The sequence below is a fragment of the Corvus cornix genome, chromosome 10 (genome assembly GCF_000738735.6).
Source record: "Corvus cornix cornix isolate S_Up_H32 chromosome 10, ASM73873v5, whole genome shotgun sequence".
Lineage (NCBI taxonomy): Eukaryota > Metazoa > Chordata > Aves > Passeriformes > Corvidae > Corvus > Corvus cornix.
Genome location: NC_046340.1, coordinates 15,669,180 through 15,695,694, shown reverse-complemented (window position 1 = coordinate 15,695,694; position 26,515 = coordinate 15,669,180). Strand labels below are relative to the sequence as shown.

At 38.5% G+C, this 26,515-nt stretch overlaps 2 long non-coding RNA genes across 7 annotated transcripts in view; one reads left to right on the top strand and one right to left on the bottom strand.

Moving 5' to 3' along the window:
- Positions 1 to 17,393, top strand: part of LOC104683806 — a 96,358-nt gene extending 78,965 nt beyond the window's left edge. The window contains exons 2-7 of one of the 3 annotated variants that reach the window (XR_005602825.1): positions 3,438 to 3,492; positions 4,562 to 5,397; positions 8,391 to 8,485; positions 9,145 to 9,241; positions 13,134 to 13,225; positions 14,602 to 17,393. This is a non-coding gene — a long non-coding RNA (uncharacterized LOC104683806). The remainder of the gene's footprint in view (positions 1 to 3,437; positions 3,493 to 4,561; positions 5,398 to 8,390; positions 8,486 to 9,144; positions 9,242 to 13,133; positions 13,226 to 14,601) is intronic. The other 2 variants (XR_002043665.3, XR_750852.3) reach the window with 2 other exon arrangements.
- LOC104683804 overlaps positions 1 to 26,465 on the bottom strand; it is a 71,819-nt gene extending 45,354 nt beyond the window's left edge. For all 4 annotated transcript variants that reach the window (XR_005602829.1, XR_005602827.1, XR_005602828.1 and 1 more), the window contains exon 1: positions 25,629 to 26,465. This is a non-coding gene — a long non-coding RNA (uncharacterized LOC104683804). The remainder of the gene's footprint in view (positions 1 to 25,628) is intronic.
- Between the last annotated feature and the right edge of the window lie 50 nt (positions 26,466 to 26,515).

The window sequence follows — 26,515 nt, the reverse complement described above, 5'->3', positions numbered from 1 at the left end:
TATTATCTCAGGAAATGGTCTCAAGGTCACAGGGCTGGAAATTTAATTATGGTGGCAGTATATTAAGTGGCACATTTAAAGATGCTGAATCGTAGTAATTAATTTTTTGGATGGTGGTCTCTAGGGAACAGGTTTTCTCCACACTGGGTGTTTAGACATCCATCATGGCCATTCAGTTTGGCAGCTGTCTTTTAGCTTTAAACTGCATCATTATTCATCTTTTATGACTGACTTTAAAAACACTAGACAACTATATCCTTTTTTATTGTAATATATGTCAGATGCTTGTATTAAGCTATACTTCACCTTTGCTATAAAACATTAACAGAGGTTGCTAGCAGCTACCTAGGCTGGCCTCTAAATTGAGACAACAATTACCCTTCGCTGACATCTAGTGTCAAGACATGAGATATAGCTGGAGTGCCAAATCCATTGGCCTGGAAATCCTGCACTTCCCCACTGATTCGGGCTCACCCAAGAAGCTGCAGCACTGGACATAATTAGTGGACACGAGGGATTAACTTGGCACACAATGTTGACTTTGTAGCAGCACTAGGTTATTGGATGAAATGCAGCACTGTCAAGGTCTTAAAAAGCTTGTAATGTTTAATGAAGGAATGGTCATTAAACTCGCGGGATCAAATATTAGGCAAGATGGAACTGGGAGGTATTTAATAAAGAGGCCTGAAAATATGAACTAAATCACATATATTCATTTAAACTGCTGGCTAAAGCCCAGCATATTTCAAAATAGTTCACTGCTGGTTTAAGCCAGATGGCATGAACTGGGAAGGAGAAGAATAAGCAGGTTTTAGCTTGCTGCATAACTTTACAGAATTCTTTTCTACTGTAGATTTATTTTTCTTAAACACTTTAAAGTTCACACATTCTGTTGGGACTGCAAAAAAATGTTCTCTAAGGGAGTGTGAGGGTGTTAGAGTTCTCAAAGTGAACAAAATCCACACATTTTTAAGTGAAGTCTTTCATACCTTTTGTCAAGCTGAATCTTCCAGGATCGATACCAAAATATTAAAACAGTGGATTTTAAAAATATTGTTACAAGAGGTGGTCCTCATACCTGTATATTAATAACACTATTTTTTACAGGCTGAGGTGAAGCTGATCTCTAAAACTGGCTGGGACAGTCAGAGAATGGAATTAAATTCTAGGTACAGAATATTGGGTGTAGCATTCCTCCTGCACCTTGTCACATCCTGAATCTCTCTAGACATAGTTCTTCAGCAGTAAAAGCCTTTGTGCTTGCAGTATTTGACCTTCTCTTTAAATTCCTGTCCTGGACCCATCTAGTTCTTTGTGCTATTTGGCCTTTCTGGAACAGTAATGTATCTTCTTCTGTAGAGATCAGCTAGATCTTCCTTTTGTACTGTGTTTGGTGATTGGAATTATGTGATTGTGGTTGAAATGTTTCAATGCAGTGGGGCTGAGGAAGACTCATCTTCCCAGGTGTATGTGTCATTTGAGAGCACCTTTGTTCCCTGGGCTCACTCCAGCAGTTCCATATGCTCAGCCTGGGGCTCTTGTGAATTCAGAGGGTTTGTAGGCAGTGTTTATAAATGCTGAGCATGTCCTTCCTCCACCTGTGGTCTGTGTTCCCACAGTCTGAGAAGGAAACAGCAAGATTATAGGGAGAGAAGTGGATGATGTATCTCTGAAGTGAGATATACAAAGACACACAGTGTTTCTCAGCTTTACTTGGGGTTGACCACAGAGGGACTGCAAAAGGCATCTCCCAGCAGTGTCACACAGTGTAGATGTTCTCAAGGCTGGAGAGTGAGCACAGCAGATAACTTGGATCAGATCGATTGAGTTGCAGACAAGACTGCTTAGAAATGGAAATGAGTGGTACCACAGTGGCTTCTTACAGAGCTGCAGATGGAGCTTTGGAGCTGTCTACAGCTCATCTAATTGAAGAGTTCCAGTGAGGTGGGGAGATGGCCTACAACTAGTCAAGAGTCAATTTAAACACGAAATGTTTGCAAGCATAATGTTCAGTCTGGTTTCCATCTACATGTGGTTGAAAACTCCTTGGTAATTTTCTTATAAAAACAGCCTATAAGCTTGTAAATTAGCTCTCTCCTACTTTTAAATATTGCAACAGAACATAAAAATGGGAATAAGGTATCCTGATCGCTCCTGCGGATCATCATGGTTATGTTCCAAGTGCCCTTGTCTGTTCTAAATTATTAAAACTGGATAAATTGCATGTATGTATGGTTGCACATCTAGCCAGGCAAAGCACAGCAAATCAGGGCTAGCTATGGCTGCAAAAACAGGATAGTTAAAACAGCTTTTTTTCCCCCCCATGGGTTTCTGAAGAAGCCCCTTTGTTCAGAATCCACTGGATTTTGTGAAGAAACAAACAAATCACAATATAAGAAATATGGTGGAATTGCAGTATTTGATGAATATTGGTGGATACTGATACCTGGAGCATAGTAAGTACCAAAAAAATTCAAGAGGATATATGGATATTCTTTTTCTCAAGTTTTCTATCTTCTTATAATCCATTTTAACAAAGACCAGATAGACATTTGGGTTGTAACTCTCTATGCTGTTGACCCAATCAAAAATGGTTTGAATATATCCACACGTAAATATTTCCATCCATGTGTACATACGTGAGTATTCACCATGGAGTGGGGACCAGCTCTTTAGAAAGTCTGAATCTTGGAGCACGTAGAAAAGCTAAAATCAGTATAGTTGAGGTACCAATGTTGGAAGAGTGATAGGTGCATAATAAATAATCCATAGGTTAAGATAAATTTATGCAAGTGATTAGATGAGTAGCTTTGCACAACAAATGGAGAAACAGAAGAAAAATTATTAATGATAACTTCAGAAGAGGCTCATGATACCAAATCACATATTCATCATGACCTGCTTCTTTTGCTGCAGTCATGATATACATTTTATTCAGATTACCTTACTGTTGGATTAAGTCACCAGCTTTTTTACTGAAATCAGGATAGCCAATGTTCCCATAATTAATTTGGAATTTATGAATAGCAAAATCAGTCTGTTTTGTGGGGTTTTATGTCAACAAGCTCAACAAAATCACTTATTTCTCCTGTCTTGAGACCTTTTTGTCTAAAATGCTACAGCAGAAGAGCAGCAGTGATAGAAAATAGTTGCACTTTACCTTTTTAACAGACTTGTATATGTTTGGTAAATTAGAACTTCTCCTACTGAAAGGCTGGATTTATAACCAGTCACGCGAGGTTTGGATCCAAGCTGTTGTACATCATCAGAGCTTTCAAATGATGTATCAGGGTTTTTCCTCTCCTTTTAAACCATCTCTTACATTAAAACACCATGTCATTGTTGTAATGACTTCTTGTGAATGTCTTGTTGGAGTAAAAATTTTCTTAAAACATTATTTAAAGCCATTACTCAGTATACTTGCTTTACTTTTATAGTAGCTCTGGATGCCACAGTTTTAGCCCATGTCAGAGAAAGTTCCTTCCAGATGAGGTAGGCAATAATTGGATTTCTATGTATACGAACTATCTTTCAAAACTGTTTCGGTGCATACTCACATGACTGATATCCTCATAACCATCCACCCTGAACTACATTCAACTTTCCTAAATGAGATTTTATTGGAACTGATTATGATTAGATAAATGGGTGACTTCACTAATGTATAATACACTTTTCAATTATAGAGTATGTATGATAATTTACATTTCTTGTTTGATAGTATGATATTTATGTGACATATTCTGGATGAGATCTGCTGCTGTTTACATAATGGCCTTACTTTTCTTTTAAATTAAATCTGCTTTCAACTTCTTTCAATATATTTAATTTTTTAGGATAAACAAAGACATTACAAATCCACCTTAATTTACCCTTCAGTGGAATGAAATCTCTTGGTGGATAAATTCTGGTCCCCAAATTTGTTGCCTAAGGAGACAAATTCTATCATCAGATGAACAGATGAACATAATGTGGCTTGGAATAGCACCTTCCCCAGTGAAGTGTCTGCAGAATCAAGCAGCCATTATCAAACTGACAGCTGAGAGACTGTTAGAGAAAAATGAAATTTGATGAAGAAATAGGGTTTCTCCTTTCTTGCAGTAAATCTGATTTATGCCTCCTGGGTTAACAGTTTTCTTTACATGTAGAGATTTTGCAGGATGCACTGGTAATTTTGAGATAGGCGAGAATTAGAGCATCTTCCCTGGCAAAGAACCTCTGGGCAGAGGAAATAAAAAAAGTATTTAATGTACTTTTTTTCCCCTGCCTTTACAACTTTTTATCTGGTGTCAAAACCTAAAGAAGTCAGAAAAGAAAAACTTTTCAAAACCCAAACTCAGTCAGAAAAGAGAAACTGTCTAAAGATGTATCAATAAATTTATCGCTAAATAGTTTTTAAACTTTATGTTAAAAAAAAACAAAAGAAAAAAGTTAAAGTTGTGGGTCATACCTGTAATAAATAAAGATACTTGAAAACTATCATATCACCAAATTTAAAGTGGTCAACGTACTAGAGGAATACATTTTTCTAATGTAATATAATCTCTCTGAATGCTTCCAGGAGTCTGCTGATGACACAACACTGGGAGGAGCAGCCGATCCCTCAGAAATCTGTGCAGCCTTGGGAAGGACCTGGGCAGGCTGGAGAGATGGGCAGGGAAGAACTGGCTGAGGTTCAACAAAGGCAAGCACAGAGTCCTGCACCTGGGGAGGAATAACCCCAGCACCAGCACAGGCTGCGGTTGACCTGAGGGGAGGCAGCTCTGTGGAGAAGGACCTGGGGGTCCTGGTGGACAATGAGCTGTCCCTGAGTCAACAGTGCCCTGGGGGCCAAGGAGGCCAATGGGATCCTGGGGTGCATCAGGAAGCGCAGTGCCAGCAGGTCAGGGAGGTGATCCTGCCCCTCTCCTCAGACCTGGTGAGGTCCCTCTAGAGTGCTGTGTCCAGTTCTGGGCTCCTCAGGACAGAGAGACAATGGAGCACCTGGAGCAGGTCTGGTGGAGGCTATGAAGGTGATGAAGGGACTGATGTACAGGAATTTCTACCTGAGCATGAGGAAGAATTTCTTTACTGTGCAGGTGACTGAGCACTGAAACAGGCTGCCCAGAGAGGGAGTGGAGTCTCTCTCATGGGAGCTGTTCCAGAACCATCTGGACACAATCCTATGCCATGTGCTGTGGGATGACCCAGCTTGAACAGGGAGGTTGCACCAGATGACCCAGTGTGGTCCCTCCCAACATTTAAACATTCTGTGATTCTATGATCAACAAGATTTCTTGAAATAAAATCACCAGGATGAAATAGAGTGTAAGAAAGTTCAAGATAGAGACTGATGTGTCAGAAACCCATGAATGCTCCATAGTAGCTTTCCCAAAAGGAGAAAACCCAAAAAACCAGGTAAGTTGTGCAGTTGTAGTGAGGTGTTCCCTTTGTGTTCCATTACTCAGTATTGGTTTCTTTTGGAAATGGTAGTTCTTCCAGTCAGGCACTATTGCCAGGTGCTTACATGGGACAACATACTGATACTGATCATCTCTGTATTTGTGTGTGTGTGTACATGTCTATATATAGTATGTATATATATATATGTATAGTGTATATATAATTTACACACACATACAATATCCTAAAAACTGACAGAAATTCTGGTACCCCTGTAACATGTATAATGAATTTATGTTTAGCCAGTACGGAATTGACATATGACACCAATACTTGGCTTTTAATTCTTTAAAGGCTTTAAAAAAACCCCAAACCGGATGCTTTTGCAGAAGCTCTGCAAAGAACTGAGAACTCACAGCCCTGTTTTTAAGAAACTTTGAAGACTATGACAACATTTCTTCTCTTCCCCTCCCCGCCCCCCCCCCCCCCCCCCATGGCAACCAACAGAGGCAATTGGTAATAGACCTACTTCACATTCCAAATTTTCAATTGTTTTGAGTATCCTTCTGCTTTAACCATTACTGGCACAAGTCCACTGGACTTAGAGAAGGAACAAGGCCAGCTCTGGGGTTAGCTCAACAGTACTATTTCAAATATGGACACTGAAATTTCTAAGGTTAAGAGTTCGTTAATAAAACATAATTGTGTGTACTTTCTGCTTCCATAAAATGTTTTATAACTTTATTCCAGTTAATATCCTTGTTGTGAGATTGCTGCTCTGGGTCTGTAACTTGTAAAAATATGTGAGTTAATGAGCAACTTTCATGGCTTTTGCCAAGTTACTGAATTATATTAATAGCTGATTGCAGCCTGCTATTTTATTAGGACAGTATTTTCTTAGCTATTGACAGATATATTAATGACACTGATGAACAAACTAGCAGTTTTAGATTGAAGTTAGGAATTATTTTTGTAGCAGAAATTAATTTTTTCCCAATTTAAAGTTTACTAAGGGTAATGGTTTTAAAATAAAAGAGGGTAAATTCAGACTCGATTTATGAAAGAAATTCTTTATGATGAGGGTGGTGAAAAACCAGAACACATTCACCAGAGAGGTGGTAGATGCCCCATCCCTGGAAACATTCAAGGTCAAGTTGGGTGGGGCTCTGAGCAACCTGATCTGGTAGATGACTTAGCTTGCTTGGGGGGTGTTGGACTAGATCTATGAATGTCCCTGCCAACCCAAACTCTCCTATGACTAACTCACCATAAGTAATTTGAATGAAGATATCCATGTCAAGTTTTTTGTGAAAGAGGGAGGAATAAGAGAAATACTTTGGGGTTTCTCTTTGTTTAACCGGCACAGCTCTCTGAGGAGGGGCATCCTCTTCATTCTGTTTCTTAAAGTTCCCAGAACTGTGAGGGCAAAACACAGCCGAAGAAGTGTCCTTGTCTTAAAACCGATGAAGCACACCAGCTATGTAGTGGGTAATCCCTGAAATGTTTCATTATGTAGGATTGGGAAGCAGGAGCTACAAAATGTTAAGCTAGAGGGGAAGCTATGCTATAACATGCTGGTTCGGAGGCAATCTGCATCTGTCTGCAAGTCCCTCACTTTAAGGTCAAAAGATGGTCTTGTAGGAGCCCGTGACTCCAAGCTCCTCTGGTGTGATCTGTGGATGCTGCCCTCCAGAGAAGAAAAAGGACGGTAACAATCTAGATGGTGGTTTGAGAAGCCCTATAGAAAGCTTACAGAGAAGGCTGAATCCCATCTCTGCTCTCTCGCTGTAAGGCAAATCAAATTGCAGAAATGATGTAATTTTGGGCTTCAGTGAGTAAGCACATGTGGGCTGGAAAAGATACAGTTTCATGCATGATGCAATTTGTACAGTTAGAAATGGTAGTTCAGAGGAGGGAAAGTAGACCAGGTTCCTCAGAGTCCCATCCAACCCGGCCTTGAACACTTCCAAAGATGGGGCATCCACAACTTTTCTGGGCAACCTATGCCAGTGCCTCACCACCCTCACAGGGAAGAATTTCCTCCTAATATCTATTCTAACCCTGCCCACCTTCAGTTTGAACCCATTTCTCTTTGTCCTCTCTCTCCATGTCCTTGTCCAAAGTCCTTCTCCAGTTCTCTGGCAGTCCTTTTGCGACCTGAATCTGATTCCTCTCTCTAAATCAGTTCTCTGCCTTTCAGTAGCAAACTACTGAAAATGCAGGTAATTTGATTAGGAAAAAATCAACCCTTGTGTAAAAGCAGACTATACACTTAAAGCGGTATGAGGCAAAGTAGCTATATGAGTCTTCAAAACATAAACATAATTCTCTTCCTCCTTTAACAGGACACCACCTGCTATTCAAGTCACTAACTATTCTGATTATTCTAGACAAATTTCAGTGTGCATTTTCTCATGTCTCAGTAACAAGGGGTGTGTTTGCCCCAAAATCGCCCTACTACAGCTAAATGTGAAAGCATGTGTATTTGATTAATATTGGGCTTGGAGTTTCTTTACTGAAATGAAACAGGAATGCTCCCAAGAAGTAAATACTTAAATAAGCAATAATGCTGACACAAGTAAGAGGAATGCTGAATCCACAGAATGCGTTATTAACAGCATATTAGTACTCACAGTGGCTGAGACATGTAGGTAGTTGTGCGTGCTGTAAATAATTCTCTGGCTGTCAAAATAGTAGTGCCCAAGATAGTTGAACCCAGTGCAGGCAAAATGGCATGACCCACTTTATTTTCTTTTAAAATCATGACTCACTCATGAACCAGTGGACAGCTCTTTCTAGATTTTAACAATCTGTTAAAGCAGTTGGGCAAAATCCTTTTCACTGGAAGATTACTGATGACCTCTGTTTCTGTCATCCTCATCTGAATTTGGGGGTGTGTATATACATATATGAAGCCTTTATCATACCTTTACATTTCCTTTCAGAGATTTCAAAGCATAGTTGCTTTGCCCCCCTGACTTTAAATTTGTTCTTGTGCTTCTCCACAGAAATAACTTCTTTTCTAGCCTATCTTGGACTTATAAGAACTTCCCAAGGAGCAACCAAAAAGAAATTTGCTTCAAATTAAAATTCTTGAATTCAGGTATGATCATGCAAACAACAGGCAGAATTTATTTAACCTTCAGCCAGCTGCTTAACCAAGTTGAAATTATTGATAGCCCATCAGCAATGATCGAGATGGAGAAGCTAAATGAAGAGGTGCCTTTTTTTTGTTTTCCAGCCTCCGCCCCTGTACCACCACCCCCCTTGTTTTTTCTAGGTAAGAGAACCATTGAGCTGGTAACAAGACTTGAAATGCAGTGTCAGCTCAGCCAGCGTGGTCAAGGAGCTCAGCTGTAGAAGGGAAATAAAACTGTTAAGTTATGACTGCCCTCCAATCAGTCACAGGGGTAATGATGTTTGGCCTTAGTCAGGTTATATGTGTCAGTAAATACACATCTCTCAGACAGCCTTTAAGACAGCCTTAAGATCATGCTTATTGTTTTATATAGACGGGTCAGATGCTGATATATGGCAGTCATAGGCCACTGAAATAAATTTCACAGCATTCAGCAGGTAAAGTTAATCTCAATAGAACAGAATGTGACTGCACTTTTGATAGAATATTCATTTGACAATGATGGGGCATTTTTTCTCTGTTAGGTTTTGTGCAAATCACTCAAATGCAGATGATTTTTTCCCCCTGCTTTGATTATAAATTTGCTGCTACCTGAAGTGACCATTTACATTTGGTCTTTACAGCTGTGGCAAGATAAAAAATTCCAGTTTATAAACAACACTGTGTTCACCTTGTTCACTTATTCTGTTCACCCTGCTCACACATAAATCACTTTCAAAGGTAAGGGAATCTCAGAGTTCTAAGTTCTGCCGATGAAATTTCAGTCATGTGTGGGTGATAACAGGAACTTTGTCTCAGGAGCAAAGGACTGAGACAAGACCTTGCCAAGAGAGACATTCTAGACTTACAGCTCTGTGAATTAAAATTTTACTATAGGCTTAGACAAATATTTTTTAACATATTCTTTCTGATAATGTTATTTAAGTTTTCACTTAAGCTTACTGCTAAGGACTTAATATCCTTTGCAAATATTGGATCACACCCTTCATTACTGTAGCTTGACATTAAACATTAAATTCACTAAGTCTCTCAATAGCATTTTTATAACATAAATTGGATTGTTATGAAAAGCAGAAGGTTCCTATTATACCAGATTCTGCTCTTACTGTTATTCAGTATTACCATTCCACAGAGTAAGAGAATGTAAAAATACAGCCTACATGAATTTCATGTAACACCAGTGCAATTAGACTAGAATTTGATAAAGCTATATGTAGTACTTACTCCCTAAGTAAAATGTGCTTTGGGTTTTAGAGTATAATGCAAGGTTCATTTTTAAATTCATCAAAATTATGGCTGTAGGCCTAGGGTTAAACGAAAGCATCAAGCTGCCCTGCCCACTGGTGTAGGAGCCTTTAATCCTGATCTAGAGTAACAAAACTGTTCTAGTTTAATTTTGTTTAATTTAGTAGGATTTATCAGAGCAATGGCTTAATCCTAAAGTTTTATTTTGTGTTCACATTGTCAAATATCAATTAAATTAATAGAAAATTGGTCTGGGTAAAGACCAAAAGTGGAAAAACAATAGGTAATGTCTAGAATTGAAGGCAGGTATTGTTGATAAATTGATTGTATATCAGGCTTTCAGTGTTAACCTTTGTTGATGTTGTTTTGCCAGGTTTTTTGAAGTTGTTGCAGTCAATGAATAAGTTAGACTCAGAAACTGTAATATTCATACTATAGCTGTTTATATCTGCTAAATGCTGATCCAGGTCCTAAGAGAAAATTATTATAATGTCAATATAAACATACCAGATTTTACCTTTCAAATCTGCTTGGAGAATTTTTATGAGACTGTAAAATATTGAAGAAAATTTTTTTCCTCTTACATGGTATGAACTAGTCTACATTCACAAATTGTTAAATTTTTTTTTTCCTAATATCTGATTTTCTTTTAAAGAAGATGCTCTAATATTCTGGGTTTGTACAGCCCTTTTTAGACAGGTCTCCACAGACATTACTGAATGATGCTCCATAAGCTTCTAGATACAAATCTCATCAGCTGAAAAATTCCAACTATTACCAGAAATCCCATAGTTAAATGAAATCCTCTACATGTGAAAACTGAGTAAGAAATGAGAGTTCATGTTGTCTGAACTATAACTAGGCATGAAATTATTCAGAGACTTTCCATGTGATCATCATATGCTGACTTTCACCTAGTAAGGCCCGTTTCAGGGCAGTGCTTAGGCAGGTATTTCAAGCTATCAACTACTGTAAACTGTGATTAAGAGCTTTCCTCGAGAGTGACCCTAATTAGCACTCCCAGGTCTGAAATAAGCTACGCTATGTCTGCAGATAGACTTAATTTGGGGAACACAGGCTCAGCTTTTCAAATTAACATATTAAAGCTTTGTATTTTCCTCGTTTAACATATTACGTTCCTTCAGAGAAAGAAAAACATTTAAAACTATTTCTGAACATTTTTGTCAGGGATTGCTGTATTTTAACTCTTCTTCCTCTCCTAGTCAAGTTTAAAAAACATTAAGTTCCAGGTCTCTGAATTTTCTATTATAGATTTTACTGGCCAATTCTGACTGTTCTTCTGGTTAATATTTGATCAGTGTCTGGAAAGGCACTGATCTGAAGGGAACATATGATCAGTAATGACTTTGATAGTTCCTGTCTTGCTGAGAGTTGGCTCTCTTATAGCAATGCTTTAAAGGCTATGAAATTGCTTCTGTGTTTTGCAGTAGTGTACCTTATATTGAATTTCAAAAACTGTAAGTCCATATGTGGCATTGTTAATGTCAATGTTTTATGATTTATTTTTATTTACCTTTTTCTAATTACATGTGTTATCACCCAGAATCATAACCAGTTCTCCTAAAAGCTCATTTTTCAATTTTTTTTTCCTTGTTTTCTGTCAAATTTTTAAAAGCACATTAAAATAATTCAGCTATTAAAATCAGGTCTTATTTAGGATGTCTCTAGCTTAAAAAAATTTAAAAGCGCCTGCATCTTTATAATGATTTAACAAAAAGTAAAAAAGGTTTCCTTGATGTGAATAGGGATCAGTAAGAATTTTTTTACACTGATAGAGCAAATTCTCATGAAGGAAATGCAAATCCTTCAAAGTGTTTAAAAGCGCCTTTTCAATCACCGTACTTTCATGTACGCCAAAATTTTTGCTGGCATGATATCAGACAGAAAACAAGTCAGCCTTTTCTGTAACTACCTGGGTGTGACTGGTCACTATTGATTATTACTTCTTTTCTTTAACATATTCTTCACTGAAGCCTAGTGATCCGTAGAGAACCATGGAAAGAAATACTTGCTTTGTTTCTCACAAATTATTTTTCAAGAAGAAAACAAAAACTTTTTCAGCTGTTTTTTCAAAGTAGTCTTTTCCAACACAAAGATATCCTCAAGAACTACTAACATAATTCTTTAACTACTAATGTAATTGTCAAAACTTCTAATGTAATTGTTTAACATTTTATAATAGGCTACCCAAGAACTACACCAATGCCCAGAAAATTAAAAGCAAATAGTCAAGTAGTAAATTACTAAGTTTACATAAATGATCTGGTAGTAAAAGTTCAAATCCATGCAAAAATGATTAATGCAGCATTTTAGGTTGATAGATGAGATTTTAGCAATATCTGTGCATGGGTTTCTGGACTGAGCTTTTTCTACTTATATCTTCACTGAACAGATTTTCAACACTTGTACATAAAGCATATTTTTCTTATTTTTCTTACCAGGGCTTAACAAACTACAGCTTATTCACACATGGCTGGGGGGGTGGCGGGCCAGGGGGAGGTAAGAAAAGTACCTTATTACTGCATACCCAGAGTTCAGAAGACACCCTTTACAATGTTGATGTGATTTTTTTGTGTTCATGCAATTGAGGCAGACTTTGTGCCAAGGTTGGAAGGTACTCTGGGAGGAAGAGAACTTAGGAACTTTTCATAGTCTCTACTTCCAAACACACAGCAGATAGTAATTTGTTAGCTAGTTAACACAAAAGTTAATCAAATCACAGCTGGCTAGAGCCAAGACAGAAATGCCAACACTCTTTTGCTAAGCTGTCCATAGCAAATGCAGTGACTGATGTATGGATTTATCTCACGCCTGTGGAGATGGTCAGCTTCAGCATTAAAAGGAGGCATCTCTGTGGGTTACTCCACAAATTCAGTGTGACTGGTTTTAATACATTTACTGCACTGAATGCTTCTGCAGTCACTGCTGAAGAATAAATTTTGAAGGCTGGTTGATGATTCTCAGCAACCACTTCCTAGGCTATCTTTGCAACAAGAGTCAACTGTACTACAAGGCACAAATTCTGATTTTTGCTTTTAATGTTTAGTGGTCCATGGCAATTGGTGTAGATTTGGAATTGAAAAAACACTATTAAAACGTTCCAAATGGAGAACTGAAAAATACAACTAGGTGTAAACTGCGGTCTTTAATCACATGGCCATCATTGTGCACACAAATAATCTGTAGGATTTAATGATTTTCTAAAACCTCTATTTTTCTTGTGCTTGATTGCTGAAACATAGAACTATTCATCTTAATTAAAACAAACTATTCCGATATTTTCCATAGGCACAGTTTCTGAAGGCAATATAGCATTAGTTTCTGAGATATTTGTCTTGTCTTATAGAAGGTGTTTCATCACTCTCAGAGAAGCTCCCTGTTCCCAACGAAGCTTCACAAACATTTAAAACCCCTACTGGAGGGGACGTGGATTTAACTGTGAGTCAACTTAGTTTTTAAACCTCATTACAAAACAAGAACACAAAAAAAACTAAACAAAAACCCCACACCCACTGTTTTTTTTAAAATCAACTCTGCTCCCAAGTATGATTTCTCTTACAGCATTACAAGGAATAATTAAGATGTAAATGTAGTCTCTGTTTGCCAAATGGGAAACAGTATTTTTTACCAGAGGCTTCCCCCACCTCAACTTTATCCATCTAGATAAACATAATTAAGTAATGGATGATGGTTTGTTAGCATTTTATTACATGTGTTTGCAAGGGCATTAAGAATAATCATAAAATGCACAACAAATGTTATAGGTATTGAGGTTTTCACCAGTAGAAAACGTGACTTTTTAAAATCTGGGCTGGAAACATGTACTCCTCCTATTCCTTATTAACTATTAACTATTCCTCTATGCAGAACAGCCATTGAGATGCTGCTGTCTTAGTTGATTTACATACACTAATTGCTAGTTCCTATTAAGCACTGAGTGGTCACCTGCTCAATAATATTAATAGATTCATATTTTCAGATAGCAGTTATTCCCAAGTAGTAGGCAATAGGAAACATTAAATTCGCTTTAGATTTTAGCAATGAAATTGGATTATCCTTTTGTTTAGGAACCTGTTTGCTGCTTTGCTGTTCAAGCAAAATGACCTAGTGAAACTGTCAAAATTTACAGTATTCTGCATGTGTATATCATGTAAATTTATGTCTGTGTATATAGTTATATAATGGTGAAGATTTCAAATAGACAGGGATGGAAATATTTTTTTTCTGCACTTTAGCTAAATCACATGATCAAAATATCTCTACCTGAGTCATTTATCTGGCTGAACCTTGAAAGTGGATTGAATTTTCCACAGACAGAACCTAAAGGAACAATTCATGTTTATGGCTCCATCAGTTCAAAGCAAAATCTGACCTGGCGTGGGTAAAATTCCTCACAGCGGAACTTCCCCCAGAATCCATTTAACAGCTTAGTTCAGTGGCTCAGCTGTACCTGAATCAGTGCACAGCTGACAAACCAGAAGACAAAAGGCTGGCAAAGGGACCTTGCTGAAAATGCTCATCCATAGAACAAGTGGCATAACCTGTCTGGCCTTCCCAACAGCACCACCTGTACATTCACAGCACTGCCTTGGCCTTCACAGCCACGGAGTTTGGAAGCACAGCTGGGGCCCTTCTGCTCCTGACTGGGTTACTCCAGTAAATATTACACTGAGTTGAGGCCTTTATATGGGTTGACTTTGGGCCCTATTTACCAAAGAGATGTCCCAAATCACTCATAGGCAACAGGTAAAAACCCCTTTTTCCAACACACTGACAGACTTGCTGACTCACTTGACTCTTTTACTCTCTCCTAGGTTTGGTAAGAACACTTCAAGTCCGGGACAGACAACCCTTGGAGATCTGAGTGCAACTTTTGGTACATGCTGGAAACACATACAGCAATTCCCTATGCTGCTTTAATGACAGTGTGGAGTGGCTGTTTTGGAAAAAACAAGTTCCTCAGTTTTGGAGATTCAGTTCTGTACCTGACTTCTGAATATACTTTTTTGGGAGGTTGTTTGTTCTGTTATAGCAACACTTGCCATTCAAGAATTTCCTGATTTTTCAAAACTAAAATACCCCAACCATCACAATGCCCTTCCTTTCTTTTACAGAATTCTTGATTCTCTACATAGGTAGTTTAATTTTCTAGAAAATGAAAAAAACTATCAAGAGAAACAGGTTTTTTACCTCTGTTTAATTCTTTGTGTTTTGAGTAGTGTGTTCAGAGACAAGAGGACCATGACGCTCTCGCTGAAGGTGTGAGCATGCAATATATGACGGAAAGTAGCATTAATACCCTGCCATAAGAAGGTGACAAATACAGACCTTAGAAAATGCTTTTAAAGATAAGTGTTATTTCTGTTATGCCATTGAAGAGGCACAGAACTGCCACTACTGGAATTTCAAATGAAACCTCAGTTTACTCCTGGAAGCTACTGATTTTCAGAGTCTCATGTGCAGTCTAAGGTCCTGAATTCTGCTTGCATTGTGTTTCTACTGACTCCACTGAGGACACACTGGACTCCAAGGGGCCATAATTAAGGAGGAAGGACAAATGCCCTGACAGGACAACTCTGAATATAGGATGTTATTGTGGATGTTATTTCTGCATGGTTTTGATGATAAATATTGTTCTGCATAAAGCAAAATAGTTGATAGCTCAATCTGATGGACATAATTAGTTCTTTTTTTTACTCTGTGTGTGTCTTTGTAACAGTTACTTCTTCATTACTGATACTTCTAATGTTAATTACTAAAAATTATTAGCTTGAACAGCACTTCATCCCAAAAAGGTGTGTAAAAGTGCATCAGTGTTGTCCTTTTGAAATGCTGATGTGGTAGTGTAAAGGCCATAAATCATTCCTGTGAGCCAAAATATCATTTGCTACTGTCAGAAGGCAAGTTAACAGTATTACAACTTTGTTGAAATTTGAATGCATTCCACGTTCAATTTTTTTAATAAGAACTGTAAATAACAGGCCATTTTGAAGTATAATAAATGATCCTTTCCAAAGTCTAATGATAGCTTACTTTAGTTATAGCCATTCTTTTATAGCAATAGACAGCTTTAAAAAATCATTCTTGCCGCATACACATAATTTTAAGGAGCTGGCATAAAGTTTTGGAGCAAGTCCATTCATTTAATTTACACAGACAGGATAAGTACTAGGAGTATCTTTGATGACCTAAATCTCATTTTATACAGAAAGCTGCCTTATCTTCTGGATTCTGCACATAGTATTTTCTTCTCAGGTATTTCATATTCTAGAGAGTTCCTTTCTACTTAGGGTATTGTTTATCCTCATTGATCAAACTCATCAATCAGAGGCTAAAGATTTAGTGTGCCTCTGGTTCAGTATTTAAAAAAAAATAAGATTAAAAAAATTAATGAAGGATCTATTAAAAACTTTCCTCTGAATTTGCAATCTCTGAAGAATCATATTTTCCAGATATTATTGGATCCTAAAGAGTAATATTTAATATTTTTTTAAATTAAGTAAAGCACCAATTCCAACTTAATCACTCAGACTTGGAAGTTGCAAATTTAAAAAACACAACAAGATTTATTACATCCTTGAGAGGTCAAAATAACGCAGCCATATTATTAGCATTAAAGACAGCATTATAGTGTTCTTCACCTACATAATAACAGGTAGCTATTTTCAAGTGAACTAAGCTTCAAGTGTTCTGAAAAAAAAAAAAGAGTAGAAAAACCAAGTCCCCTTCAAAGAAATCCATGTATTTTTCTAGCCCTGGTGAGGCTGTGATTTTGTTGTTTGAAAGCAGAAGGATGAAAAATACTACATGCCTTAATGCATCATGAAAAGAAATGATAGGATAAACTTCAGTTTGAAACCACAAATATCTGGTGTGGAAGAAGAAAACAAATGGGTTTTCACTATGATGTTTTGACTGCTTGTTGTTCCCCCTTACTGCAGTTTTAACAGTGCCCCAATCACCACAGGATGGGAGCATGTTATATGGAGACTACAGCTATGAAAAACTCTCAAATTAGAGTTGTGGCTGAGGAAAAAAAGAGAAATTATTTGTTATGAGCGGGTATTTTTTTTTCCTTCAAATTTTGCTGGTGGTCTCATTTATTCTTGAAGAGGAAGATGTGACATTCTTGCTTCCCACCTTTGTCCTACAGGTCGACCATCACCTGGCACAGCCTTTACTGTCCTGTTTGCACTACTTTATTTTTTCACAAAGTGTAACTTTTCATGGTAGTTGGAAAGATGAAAAGCTGTTTCTGGAATAAACAGCAACACAAACCAGCCAATTCTGCGCAGCATAATGGGATTTTAATGTATTCTTCTTGTCGGCATAGTGTATTTCTGTGATAATTTTATGTGACAGCATAATTAAACTGGAAAACAATTCCCATTTCCTATGTATTTTATCTATTTATCATCATTTATTTCTTTACTTTCTTGCTCTGCTATAAATATTATTGTAAGGAGAGTTAAATAAGTTAAACCAATGCAATTACTTTTACAGATTGAAATTAACTTCATATATCAATTTATACTGGTTTGTATACAGCACCTACTATTTGCCCTGTACAAATAAATGCATTTGTTGCGGTATATTTATAGTGTCACTATGGTTTCCATGTTTGCACTCCTTTTGACTAATGTTCTATATGTTAAAACTTGACATTTTAACAGTATTTTCAAACAATTTCATTCATTATCAAATAACCATTTATTACATTGTGGCAATTTCAAACCATTTACTGGACCCTCTAGACATTGCTAAACAATGATTTATCAAGGAGTGTGCAAATTTTACTGCTTATCACAGCAAATACAAAAAGTAACATTAAATACTGACTTGACAACAGCCCTGACTAAATTATTTTCCTTTTTTAATCTTGATGAGTCATATTTAGTAATAGCAGTTTGTAAATGCACTGGAAATTGAGGCCAATATTCTAGATTGCTCTGTTACATGAGGTTCTTTCTGGTTTGCTCGGTTCTTTTGCATGCTTGGGGGATAAATTGAAGATTGTGGGACAAAACAGATGCATCTCTTACTGTCTTTTAATTTTCTTATGGTGCTTATGATGCCCCAACATTGTCCTGTGTGACATGCTTTTCACATTTCACTTGAGCATGAATCTAACAAAATTTACCTCTAGCCAAATCTGTATTGATTTTTGCCTACCTAGAGTGAATAGCAGCGAGGCAAAGGATTTTCAGTTCTGTTTTCAGGAAAAATGTCCTCCTTCCAAATATTCTTGCCAATAAGTAGAACTGATTTAATACTTTATGTGAACACTTGGCTGCAAAATGCTGCACTTTTAACAGCATTCCTTATCTCCCCCATTTCTATAGAATTTGAAATCCATACTATGTCTGTGAGAGAACAGACTGATACCCACAAATGACAATTAGGTCTCTGCAAGCACTTAGGTGTAAACTTTACAAGAAACAGTGTTTGATGGAGACATCCCCATTCTCAGTAGAGATCCATTAATTGCAGAGCTCAAACATTCAGCTCAACACAAAGCAAATTGAAAGGCTTAAATATTCCAGAGGATATTCACAGAAGGAGTTTCAAGGACTTCGGAGTCTTCCTCATTTGTGGGGTTCATACACAGACTAAAGCTGAACAAATATCATTAACACTGAATTTAAACAATCCCTAAATCAATAGCTCAGCATTGCTGGTTGATAGTACGTTAACATTAAATAGCTCCAGAGAAAGCCAAGGCCTCACTGTGCAAAACTAACAAACAGCTCAACATCATCCTACACAGAATTTATAGTCTACACAGTTTGTTTGTGAATTGAGGTAATAAGGAACCAGAGAGTAGATTGTGATCTTCCTTAGCCAAGGTCATGAAAAGAGCAGAACTGAAAACTATACACAGATTTTCTACATGTCAGTCTGAATTTCAAAGGCATTCAAAAGGTTTTGATTCATTATCTCCAATCCAGGAGTGGTTATGAGGAGCACTTGTTCTGTTACTACTTCCATGCTAGAGCCAGGAAAGACAGCTTTTACTCATTAACCTAATAATGTAGTCATTTAGTTTAAATTGCCACAGCTTTCAGCTGCTTCTGATAAGCCAGGCTATAAACTGTGGTAGAGGAGAAGCAGTCAACTTTTCTGCTCTGCAGCCTGTATCACAGGAGGGCAGCCTCTGCCAGAAAGGTGCAGTTAGGCTGGGGCACTTTGACAGCCGGTGCTGCAACAGCCAAGGTGCAGCACAAACTGGGCCCCTTACACTTGCAGAAAGGTAAAATCTTGTTTGCTTGCTGAAGGTCTTACAACCCCCAGTGTAAGTACTTCAGTTCTTTAATTTTACCCATGTATATCTGGTATGTTTAACCCTAGGACCTCAAAGCTTGGGTGTTTACCTGTGATGACAGTAAGTCATGTTTGGGGGGATGGAGTGGTTTCTTGAGGTTTATGTCTTGTTGGGTTTTGGTCACCAGCTCTACTAATGTTTTCTGAGAATTCTGCTAGACTAGTAGGGTATTACCAAGCCCAAAGTATGTTTATGGAGTACACAGGGAATGTTCATCCAAAAGCAGAAAAAATGATAATTAATTTTACCCAGCAGAACTGCTTACTTGTCTTCTTAATCTTAACAGATCATTTCTAAAAATTATTCATCTACTCCTGAATCTCAGTAATTTTAAACATGCCACTACTTTAAACAAAACTGCCACTGAATTCAGGGAGGCCGTATCGGGCACAAAAAGAAGTTTTGGCTTAAACTGATCATTGAATTTTAAGTGATGCCATATGATGCTAGAATAAATGAACCATTATATCAATGTCCCTGTCTCTTAAAAAAACCCCAAAATTTGTCTTAGAAAATGAAAGTGTCTGAGGACCCTGAGCAGTCAGGAGTATGCATGTACTCACTGGAGAAACTGAAGCTGGGTTCAATCCCAGGACAGAGCAGAGGGGTTGCTCAGAATCAGGTACTTCAAATTACAGCACTTCGGGCACAGGTGAGTGTAATGTAAGTGCCAGTGTGTTTACTTTCTTTTATTTTGGTCAGTCTAAATGACAAACTCCTAGGATTTTCAGGTTCATTCAGATCCAACTCTTGTTGATCCAGGAATTGATCCTGAGATGACTGGTCTTGTTAATCCATTTCCAGCTTCCTTTTCTCCAGTTTGCCTACTGGAGATTACTGTTCCTTGGTTTCCACTGGTCAGATTAATCATCTGACTTCTTTTTCCCTATCCCTATGAAATCAAGTTTGAGGGGTATTTTTGAGTGGGTTTTGTTTTGGTTTTTTGTTATATTTTGTGGAAGACTTTGTATGTTACAATCCATGGAGCTTCAGCAACCATCAGCTATCAAGTGTCACTTTTGCCTGATTAAGGCAAAAATGGTTTTTAATATAATCAGGGTTAACAGCACTCCCTCTTAGAATGCAGAAATGGAAAAAGAATTTTATTAATCTCTGTGGCCAGCAGCCTGGGCACCAGGAAGAAAGTCATCAAGGCAAGCTCTTTCCTCACTTAAGGAGATATTATACAAAACATTAAACCCAATGAGGGTATCTGTCAAAATCTAAGAGACTTCATCTCTGCTGTTATCTACCTTCCATTACGGATTAATTTGACACTAATTGCAAAAATGATTTAATTTAGCTAATCTTCAAAAAATACTGTTTGAAAATTAAAATTAATGTCCAGGATAAAATCCAAGTATTCTACCTGAATAAAAGCTTGGACATGAAGGGCCTCATGCAGAAAGCTTAGATAGGATTTACCTCAAAAAACTGCATTTAACACATAAAGCAACAGAGAACTAAAAATTAATTTAAAGAAGAACGTGATAGGTATCAGTGGAGGAAATATCAAAGTTGTGTAGTAAGAGGGGATGGCAAAAAACCAAATTTGGAGCACTTTTAAAAGAACTTCGGGACTGTTTTTTTTGATCTAAAAAACCTTAAGAAATTACACAACTTTTAATTGCACACTTTTAGTTATCCAAATAGCAGAACCTAGTAAGTCACATACTCATCAACTATGTACTGGACAAACCAGAGAATGTGATTTTTAGAAGCAGCTTTGTAGTTCAAAGGTCAAATTTGTACCAGCAAACTAATCACAGCTTTGTGATGTTCTTCCAAGTTCCTATTTCTGATAAAGGCACTGCATAACATGATAGATTCTCATCTGTACCAGATGGTACAAGTCCCTGAAGAATCATGTGCCAGCTGTTCACAGGCAGAACACAACACACTCCAAGCACAGTTGCTCTTTCCTCTCACTGTGCTCCCAGCACAGCAAGGCTGCACTGACACTGGGGCTGGTGAGCATTCAGAGCAGCAGAACCTGTGTCACAGGCTCTCTGTGTAGCACATGTGTGACAGGTCACAGCTCCACACTTCGTGTTCTTCCTACGAGTTTTTTCCCTGCATTCCTTTCCCCTGTTAAGTTTGGCCAAGCTAGTCTCCTGGGCCTGGCTTGGGAGGGTAATGTTCTCCAGCATACACAGAGTATGGTTTCCTTTCTCCTGTTTGCATTAAGTGAAAGGGTGCCACATCTTCCCAGTGCCACCAGACTTGCCTTGCTCTGTAGGCCAGTGGGAAACCCAGCTCACCCACCACTGCACTACTGCCTGCTTCCCTTGTGCTCCTGTGTGCCTACCTAACATAATTAGCAATGTGTACAGCTTGCAAGGGACAATAAGGTTGATTCTAACACATGGCTAATTAAGACATTACAGTTAGCTATTTGCTAGGCTGGCTCAGGGGAGTAGTAATAGGATATGGAGTCTTTCACCTTAAGTTCAGCCATTCTTACCCCCAAAGGTACTGGGGTAGCGATCAGTAATTTCTCATTAACCCTGACACAAACTGAATCTGACTCCACTCAGGCATGCGGATGAGTTCTGAGCACTTGTCTGTCAACAAGGACTGTCAGTATCTCTGATAATTAAATTTCAAAGTGAAGAACCCCACTGCTGTGAGTGAGCAGCAGAAGTTGATGTTTCCCTGTGGCATTATTTTAACTCCTCTTTGTTGTTGTTGTTGTTGTCTCCAAACTCAACAACTATCATAACCTGTCATAATATCAGCAGATACAGATTTCGGCTTTGAAGACTACAAATTGACCATTGTTCTTAGGTTCCCAGCAAGACAAATAAAGAATAGTAATACCACATAAAAGCTGGAAAAACACAGTTTAAAAAATACCCAATCCAACACCTAAATTGTAATGAATCTCCAGGAGGCCCCTAATTTCATGATCCTACCTGCACTGCCAAGAATGTAAAGAATCATTGGCTCTTGACATCATTCTCTTGCCAAAGGGCAATTACCTATTCTGTATGCATTGCCTTAATCATGTCAAGTTGTGTCCCACAAATTTGCATGTCTCCCAAGGAATCACAGTGCATTGCCAGCAGCCTGATAGGCCAGATGAAAACAATTTCCTGGTGTGGGTTTACACCAGCTTTTGGCTTCTGAGCTGCTTTAGCTGTAGTTGCTCTGCAAAACAGCACAAATTCCCTCTCTGAGCTGTGCTGCATCAGGGATAGAGGGGGGAGTAAGCAGAATCTGGATGGATACATCGTCCTTACCAGAACTAAGCAATGCTTTCTAGATTAATGAACTGCAAATCAGCTACACAAATGAAACCACATGCTAGAGATAAACATAGTCCTCTGAGATGGGCTTGTTGTCAGAGAGGGAGAGAGAGCACACACGCATGTGTGACGAGGCCTGTAATGAATGCCAGCTTCCCTTCTGCATCTCTGGGATATGTGAGGATGACAAACTCTCTGAGGAACAATTCCTTTGACTGGTTCGTTGAGGAAAGGAACTTGTCATGCTGCCAAGAATAAAACTGCTTCTGGGCTTAGTTCCGAATTTTATAAAGTGAATAAGTGAAAAATGTATACACATTCACTTCAGACCCAAGTCATGAATAATTAAAAGAATATATAATTGTACCCACTTTTCCCCTCAAGCTCAACCAGCAAAGGTATTTTCTGTCCATGTAACAGGGTACTTCATGTGTTTTGTTTTTTTCCAGGAACTGTTGGAAGTGAGCTGAACTGAATGCATCCTGCTTGCAAGTAAGAATAACAGCCTGACCATCAGAGCACACAGAAACCCAAATTGAGAACTCAACTGTTTCATATCAATGAAGCTTCAGATTTTCTGATTATGCATAAATATTTTCCTGGTGTGATTCATCCATAATTGATACTGGATTTAGATGACAATATGATAAAAATTGTAATATTAACACAGCATTATTGTAGACATTAATCTGATACTGCAAACAGCAAAGATCAGACATTTTAATAAGGCACAGGAAGGTAAGAATGTTTACCATGTCAAAAATAAATATGCAGAAAATAACCCGAGAAAACAAAAGTTATCTGTGCCTATCTATTTCCCTTTCCTGAGACAGGCACACTTCCCAGTACAAATTGAGGAATGTGAGTTAATGTTATACAACCACACATTTGTCTGCAATTCTACTGCTGTACTGGAATTATCTAGTGGTACACCTACCTGGAAGAAGCAGATGCAAGAGATCTATTGCTTTTATTTTTATGCATTATTCCCACAATTAATAGGTCCCCCAGTTTTCAGCCAAAATGAAATTCAGGATTAATATTCACTTTTCTTGAGGGCACAGAAATTAGCAAATATGGTATGAATAGTTGTGTATTTAGTACCTTTCACTTGCTGTACAGAAATCTTATTTAAAGACTAATAAAAAACATTGATTATTTTGTTTACAGAATTTGTTATACATGCCCTCCCTTCCAAATATAGGAAGTGTCTCATGGGTAGCAAGCTGGCTCTTGCTTCCTCTCATACCAGTATAGCTGTTTGTAGCCAACACACTGTGATACTCTCTGATAGAGAAAAATATATAAAAACCCCTGAAAATCATGCACAGAGAGGATGAATAGATTGTATGTAGATAATAGCTACGTCATTGAAATGGCAAATGTCTGGGACTTGGTTTGACTCTTGGAAGGATACACATTCTCTTTATTTTTGTACTTCTCCAGCTGAATTCCAAACACAAGTTCTTCATTTAGACCTGACTTAGAACTTGGTTTCATTTCAACAACCATGTATTTGTTCAGAGATGGAAACAGACAAAACATCAGGGGGTCTGTGAGGGGATGTGAAGTGAAAGTCTGCTTAAGAACTAATCCACTACAGCATCGTGAGCTGTATCTGAAGCAGCTCAGGGAGCTTTGAGAGAGAGAATACAGGGACATAGACTGAGGGGAGGGTCACTTTTGGACCTATAATTTACCTCATGATATGCAAAGACTATGAAGCTCAGCTACTATTGCAGTGGGACACCTGATTACAACAGAATGGCTTAAAGAGAAGATGATAGAAATGTCAGAAGTGAAGCAGAATATTATACACTACCTACCTCTTGTCCACATACCTGAAAGCTACTACTCTGTAACACATTGATCTTGTCATTTTTTATCACTGTTGTCTAAGACAGGAGACAAATCAGTTGTATGGACTATAAAAGCAAGGTAAACTACAACCCAAAAACCTTACAATCAAAAAAGGGCAAAATAAAGTTGCAAAAACACCCACACAAAAGTATTTGGATTTCCTTTATAAGGGAAACGGCAAGGAAGAATTCTGTACAAATGCAGTCTCTACAGCCACCCCCAATGAGACAGACTTTCAAATTAATGTTTTCATGTTCCAACATTTCTGAGCTGTTGCTTGAACCACTTGAAAGGGAGGCACTTCCCATCTTGTTGATGGGGTTTTTTTAGATTACTAGAAAATATTTTTCTAATATGTAAAATGTGAAATGACTATTAAAAAGGGGAATTTTTTTGTATTCTGCTACTTCTGATAACTAATTTCTGTTTAAAGGTTATCAGATCCCAAAATTGTGTAACAGTTGATTTCCCCCATGCACAGGACAAAATGCATGCAACAGAGCATTATTCCTTCAAGCCTGCTCTCTTTGGTAAAGCTTTCGTTTCAGAAACTGCTTATATTTGCAATTGTCTGATGTTTAAAAATAGCGTTATTCAACATTCCCTAGTAGTTGGCTCTGACCTCTTGTTTGCTTGTTCTCTCGGTTCCATTTGAACACTTGATGGATTTGCAGCTATCTTGTGCCACCCCGTGTAAGAGATGGGAAATTACACAACTTCGCTGACCACTGTGACCTGAATTTGGCATTGGTATTCTGCAGATGATATTTGTGCATTTTGAATACACTTTTCAGTTTATCGGCAACTGAAGCACATTTTAAAAAATACTGAAAGTATTTAATATGACACTTAGTTTTTCTTAAAACGGTATTTCTTTGTACTTAAGCTACCTCTTCCTTTACATTTGTAACTTTTATATGATAATATATGGCTCAGGCCATCTGCTGTGCATGGTACTAGTTCTTTATGAATATATTTTCAATATCCTAATTAATTTACGTTCATAATCGGGCTTTTTTTCCCTGTTATTTGTAATTTTTTTTCTTTGCTGGCTGGTGGTGCCTGCTTTCTTCTTTAGTGGTATTTTTCTTTCTCATGTTTTCCTCTATGCATTTTCTGCACCCTTATATTATCCCTTTTTAATTCCTTGCACACTTCTCCATTTCAGTTACATTCATTCCAAGTTCCTTTAGTAGCCTACAATAAAACAAACTTTGTTGCTATTGTGTCCATCAGGCAATAGATCAGCTGTGATCAAGGCAGTACCTGTCTGTATATTGTGTGTGTTAGTGGAAAGTTCTAAACCTTAGCCAAAACCTTAATTCTAGTTCTAAACCTTAGCCAAAACCTAGTAACTACTATTACCATTCTTAGATACGTGAAAGAGATAAAAAAATTTAGATATATCTACCTTCTTGTGATTTTACTGTGGTGAACGTCTGTTTATTGGATGCTGTATTTATACAGCTGAAGTTGTAGCTGCGAATGATGCGGCGATTCCGAGGTTTTCCTCGTGAACTCTGCTACCGCTGTGTAGTGCTGACATTATCTTTGCTCTTTTCCCTTGTGCAGGAAGCTCCACTCGTGCTACTGACACTCATCTCACACGTTCTTGGGCTCCTGAAGCACCAGGCACGCCACTCCAGCCTTCCACACATAACTCAACGAGTGGATTTAACGTTTTCCATCCCGTGTCCCGCGGGTGACGGCCCAGGACTCGACCTCTCGGTCACAGTCCCCCGACAAGCGGGACGGGCAGTGGGGGAAGGCAGTGCTGTGCGCAGGGACAGCAGCTAATTAGCGTTAATCACCTCCAGCCGAGGGCTGCTCGGTGCACGGCCCGTCCCCGCCGCGGTGGCAGCGCCCTTCGGCCTGGCGCCGTCCCTCAGCCACAACAGGAGCAGCCGAGGGCCCTTGGCCTGTTCAGCCAGGAGGAGGCTGAGGGGCGAACTCACTGCAGCTTCTTCCCGAAGGGCAGCGCAGGGGCAGGCACTGATCCCTGCTCTGTGACCAGGAACAGGGCCCGAGGGAACGGCTGGAGCTGTGTCAGGGCAGGGTACGGCCGGGTATCAGGAAAAGACTTTTCACCCAGAGGGTGGTCGTGCACTGAACAGGCCTCCCCGGGGCAGTGGTCACAACATCAAGGCTGACAGAGCTCCAGGAACATTTGGACAACGCTCTCGGGCACACGGTGTAACTCTTGCGGTGTCCCGTGCGCGGCCGGGAGCTCGATTGGACGCTCCTTCTGGTCCCGCCCCCACTCCGGCTGTTCTGTGGCGCTGCGCCCCCGCCCGCCCT